The 5,457-nt window shown below is 51.9% G+C and overlaps 1 pseudogene across 1 annotated transcript; it reads left to right on the top strand.

Moving 5' to 3' along the window:
- The first annotated feature begins 2,021 nt into the window (after positions 1-2,021).
- On the top strand, positions 2,022-2,956 carry LOC309684534 (olfactory receptor 14A16-like; annotated as a pseudogene). Its single transcript has one exon. The product of its transcript is annotated as an olfactory receptor 14A16-like (transcript).
- Positions 2,957-5,457: the final 2,501 nt, after the last annotated feature.

The following is a 5,457-nucleotide window of genomic DNA, read 5'->3' as shown; positions in this document are numbered from 1 at the left end:
AGTAGCTGGAGAGATCTCCAAAAGCTGGCACCTCCCACAGCCCGTGGGATCTTTCAGGAGGATGCTCACAACTTCTCTGCTGTGGAAGAAGAGGACATTCTCTAGATTGGGGCTTCCCTGCTGCACCATCGGAGGCACAGGGCATGACAGCTGCCTTCTCCCAGGAATGGTCGAAGGGCTGTGAAGGTGGGTGTGCAGGCAGGGGTGGTCAGGGCTGTCCTTGCCAGCAGGGTCCCTCCACCCCGGGGGCTGTGTGCTGGAGCAGGGACCCTGCCACCTGCCAGGGTCAGCTCTCCACCTGCCCAGGGAGCTCCCCGCGGTGCTGTGGGGAGAAGCTGTGGGTGGAAGGAGTGACCCCAGCATGGTAGGGTAGGGATGAGCAGGTCAGGGCATGGTGCTTCTGCTCTCAAGAGAGTGCAGCAGCACGGGTGAGCTCTACCTCATGATATTTTTCAGAGAACCTCTCGGGCAGCACACCAACTCAGCAGCAGCTTCCCCTTTGCAGCCACATCAGGTTCGTTGTGAACTGGTCTTTAGCCCTCACACACTCAGAGGTGTCCCTGGGCAGCGCCCCGTCCCTGGAGGTGTTGGCTGGCAGAGGTGGGCGCACAGCAGTGGGATGGGGTTTGTGAGCACTGATGGGAGCTGAGCCGGGGACAGGGGGACGGCTGCTGGCAGCAGAGACACGGGCAGGGAGTGAGAGGGAGCTGCTGCCTGAAACACTGGCGAGGGGCAAGTGGGCCCGTCCCTGCTGTCCCTGAAGCACAGACACCTTCCCCTGGGCAGCTCCTGCCTGGTCTCCGTTCCCAGCCGGGGTACATCTCTGCTCTCCAGCCCACGGGGTCTCGGGCACGCATTGACCCTGCAGCAGCCAGAGCCCAGCAAAGGACGAACCCCGGATTGCCGTCTGCCTAGCATGTCCCTCCTCCCTTGTCAGGAGAGTTGTGGCATTTCACTGCCGTCCCCTCCTGCCTGAGCTGCCCTTGTTCTCACCGTTGGATAAACTAAGGATAAACTGAGTCAGTGCAGGGGGTGGGGGTTGCGGGTGGCAGATTCAGCTCCCGTTCAGATGCCGACCCTTTGGGTCCTGCTCTGCAGTCGTGTCTGTGGGAGCAATGTGCCCAGGACTCCTCCAGGCAACTTAAGGACATCAACTATTTCCCTGAGGAGTCCTGTGGGGCTGCAGGGTGCTCTCCAGAAGGGCACAGCTCTCCCATAGTATCTCTGTGCTCCCTCGGATCCACATGGAGAAGACATCTCGGTGCTTAGGCCATGGAAATGCTGCTGGGCAGCTGTACGTGGGCAGCTGCAATGATCCCTCCTGGTCCCAGTCTGGGAGGGGAGAGATGAGAAAAGGCAATGAGCCTGTATATCTGCCCTTTGAACCTGCATTCCTCTCTTCTCCGCAGTGTCCTGCTTCTTTTGATGGCAACACCTGAGAGGGATCCTCCTCCAGCTGCAAGCTGCCAGCACAGGGCAGCGGAGAAGAGGACTGATGGGCAGAGCTGCTCTCCTCTCTCTGCACTAAGGGACTCTCCCTTTGCCTCTCAGGACCCACAAGACTTCACCTGGAGTGCATTAGAAATGTCAGGGATTTCAGCCATCCCAAACCGCTCCGAAATGTGGCAGGTACAACCAGAACAAAACAAAGAAAACAAAATCCCCTCTCCTCTGCTGTGCAGTTGGGCAAATTGCCGACAACAACACTGAAAAGCTCTTTGATATAACACGATTACATTTAATTGGAGACAGCCCTGCTGTCCTAGTTCCCTCTTGCTGCACAGCAAGGAGGACTCCTCGGGAGCCCATTGCCCTGCTCCCAGTGGCAGCCTCAGCCAGCAAAAGCCGGAGCTCAAGTGAGGGAGCTGCAGAGAGGTGCTCCTGAAAAGAGGGTCTGAATGTGGGGCTGCAAAGACATATGCAATCCATTTTGCCGGGAGAAGTCTGCTCTGACTCAGTACTGTCTTTTCCTCCTTAACAGATAGTCACAGTTAAGAATAAGAGATACCCAGAGGCAGGAAATGTCCAACAGCAGCTCCATCACCCACTTCCTCCTCCTGGCATTCACAGACACACGGGAGCTGCAGCTCTTGACCTTCGGGCTCTTCTTGGGCATCTACCTGGCTGCCCTCCTGGGAAACGGCCTCATCATCACCGCCATCACCTGCGACCACCGCCTCCACACCCCCATGTACTTCTTCCTCCTCAACCTCTCTGTTCTGGACCTGGGCTGCATCTCCACCACTCTCCCCAAAGCCATGGCCAATACCCTCTGGAACACCAGGGCCATCTCCTATGCAGGATGTGCTGTCCAGCTCTTTTTCTTTCTCATTTTTATTTCAGCTGAGTATTCTCTCCTCACCGTCATGGCCTATGACCGCTATGTTGCCATCTGCATCCCCTGCACTATGGGATCCTCCTGGGCAGCAGAGTTTGTGTCCACATGGCAGCAGCTGCCTGGGCCAGTGGGTTCCTCAATTCTCTCCTGCACACGGCCAATACATTTTCACTGCCCCTCTGCCAGGGCAATGCCCTGCACCAGTTCTTCTGTGAAGTCCCCCACATCCTCAGGCTCTCTTGCTCAGACTCGTACCTCAGGGAAGTTGGGCTGATTGTGGTTAGTGCCTGTCTCTTCTTTGCATGTTTTGTTTTTATTGTGATGTCCTACGTGCACATATTGAGGGCTGTGCTGAGGATCCCCTCTGAGCAGGGACGGCACAAAGCCTTTTCCACGTGCCTCCCTCATCTGATGGTTGTCTCCCTCTTTATCAGCACTGGCATGTTTGCCTACATGAAGCCCCCCTCCATCTCCTCATCATCCCTGGACCTGGTGGTGGCAGTGCTGTACTCGGTGGTGCCCCCAGCAGTGAACCCCCTCATCTACAGCATGAGGAACCAGGAGCTCAAAGAAGCATTGAAGAAAGGGATTCAATGGGTTCACCTTCAGCAGCAGTAAGCTGCCCATGTCTCCTCACAGGCTGTCCCTACTGTGCTGGATAATAGTGAGGCCTTCGGTAAATGTGTCATCACAGCATCAGAACTGCCTTCCTGAGGAGCATCTCTGTAATAACAGGGCAGCTCTCTCTGTTGCAGGAAAATTGACATAAACTAAGAAAACGAAATATAATATGTCATTGTAATTGAAGCAACCAAGGACACCTGCTGCTTTTCAAGTCCCCTGTACTGCCCCAAGCCTATTTAATAATTTTCCTAATATGAAAATAGAGAAAGAGTAACTAGACATGATTTATCTATGACTCAGTTAAGGAACTACCACCAGACAATGTAGCATTGTTGAGAAGCAGGGGATTCCTGTCAAGAGAGTGATGAACTGTAGGGCGGGTCAGCGAACCAAGAAAACCTCTTGGAACTGCCAAGATCAGAGAAGTGGTAAAAGGTAACTCTGCCAGGGGGAGATCGCGACCACTGACTCACTGACCACCCACCCAAATGATACCACCTACTCAAAAGAGAACAGTGGAAGAAGAAGACAGAATCTGTGCACTAATTTACATGGGAAACAAAGAAATCTCAACCAATCCTTGAAGAGAATAACAATGAGTAACTGTGAATATATATATGAATTGTTTGAATATGTAAACATCAATGCATAGAAGTGGAGTCTTTTGAAGCTAAGTTGTGCTCCCGTTTTGGGCTGAGCACCCCATTTCCGCGCATTAATGGAATAAACTTGGAAATACCTCTGCTCTGTGTGTTATTGGCTTGCACACCGTGTAACAAACCCAGATTTGGGATATCAGGAGGGTGTCATACTGAAGTGAAATAGATCTAGTTTTGTCTTTGAGGCAGCAGCAGAAGGAAGATGTGCAGTTCCGTGTGGTGACATGAAGCTAAATAGAGGATTCAAATGAGTCTATGGGCTGAGACATCTTTGGCATCTGAGGAGCATTAGGAGGGCTTTGGAAGAAGCCGCACAGGTTATGGGGAACTCACAGCCATTAGGAAAACCTCAGAAAATGACAGCCTTGTGTTTGAAGAAATAGTGAAGACAGAGTCATCAGTAGAGCTTGGGACAGCATGGGGTCAGAGTGGGGTGGGGAAGCAGGGGTGGTGGTTGACATCTGCAGGGAAACAGCCACAGGCATAGGGAAGTGTCGAACAGCCTGTGGGGGGTATGGTCCCTTTGTTGGGGCTGGGACCCCCCAACAGAACTGAAATCCTTGTCCTTTTGACTATGGTTGTGGTCTCTTCCACTGAGGCCCCTGAGAGCACTCCAGTTACTTACATCAACGGGGCCTTGTTGCCTCCACCCCACCCTCCACAGGGCTTGAGAGGTGTCTTGCCCTTGGCATCACACACCCCTTCATCTCACTGCTCCCAGGAAGAGCCCTGAGCTTCCTGTGTGGGAAAGGATCCCCATTCCCAGGGTGTGGGGGTCAGTGCTTGGACATCCCGCTTGATGAGACAGTTCAAGGGCTTTCACAACCACTTCCATGTTTGATTTTCAACCTGTAAGCAGTGCCTATGACTTCCTGCTTCACCAGCCTCCAGGGACAGTCCCTTTTCTGGTCATTCTCTCCAAGGTCTTTTCAGGGGTGGCCCTCAGTGCAGCCCACTGACATGCTCAGAAACTTGAAGCTTTGTTGCTGCCTTTTACTTCTCAAGAGGCCAGTTCATTAACATGCAAAATGCCCTAACAAGCCAAGGCTCTGAGCATAATTTTCTTCACTTTACAATTCTTATTCGAGAGATTTCAGAAGTGAAATGATTTTAAAAATGAAAGAAAAGAAAAGAAAAGAAAAAAAGATTCCTTTTTCTTCCACTTGTCTTTGTTTATCTGCTTACGCATTAAGTGATATCAGCAATTTCCAAATGATATTGAAACTGGACCTCTCCAAATGGAGGGTGAATGTGTAGATATTGAGGTTTGGGCTGGACTGGCCACTCAGGCAGAACGGCAGATGCTCTCCCCTACCGAGGAGAGGCAGGAGAGAGAGAAAGGGACTTACGAGTTTAGAAGGACCTAAACTATGTTAATGAAATATTAATAATAAAATAAAAAGTCCATAATGAAATATATACAAAACCATATCAAGCTCCCAGAATGATGATCACGTCACTGGCTGGCGCTGGGGCAGTCCCAGACTGGACTCAGTGATGGATGGGAACTGGATTCCAGATAAGGATTCAAGATCAGGATCAAAGGCAGACGAACATACAGAGTCCTCCTCAGACGTTGGCCATTGAAGAAAGAGAGCTGACCCTTTGATCCCTCAGCTTTTATACTGAGCATGAGGCAGATGGGATGGTATACCCCGTTGGTCACCTGTCCTGTCCACTCCTCCCCGCAGGTGGGACCCCACTATGCTTTTCCACTTCCAACCGTCCAAGGGGGAAATCACAAAGTTGGTTGGCCGTGGGTGTTACAGCAACAAGTATAAGCAAGAGCCTCTCTGCACACCGTGCCTGGGCATCCGCTGTAAACATAGGTCTGAT

This window comes from Vanellus vanellus (assembly GCF_965231255.1).
Source record: "Vanellus vanellus genome assembly, contig: HAP1_SCAFFOLD_160, whole genome shotgun sequence".
NCBI classification, from domain to species: Eukaryota; Metazoa; Chordata; class Aves; order Charadriiformes; family Charadriidae; genus Vanellus; species Vanellus vanellus.
Note: the sequence above shows the minus strand (reverse complement) of the source record. Positions and strands in the feature narration are given on the sequence as shown.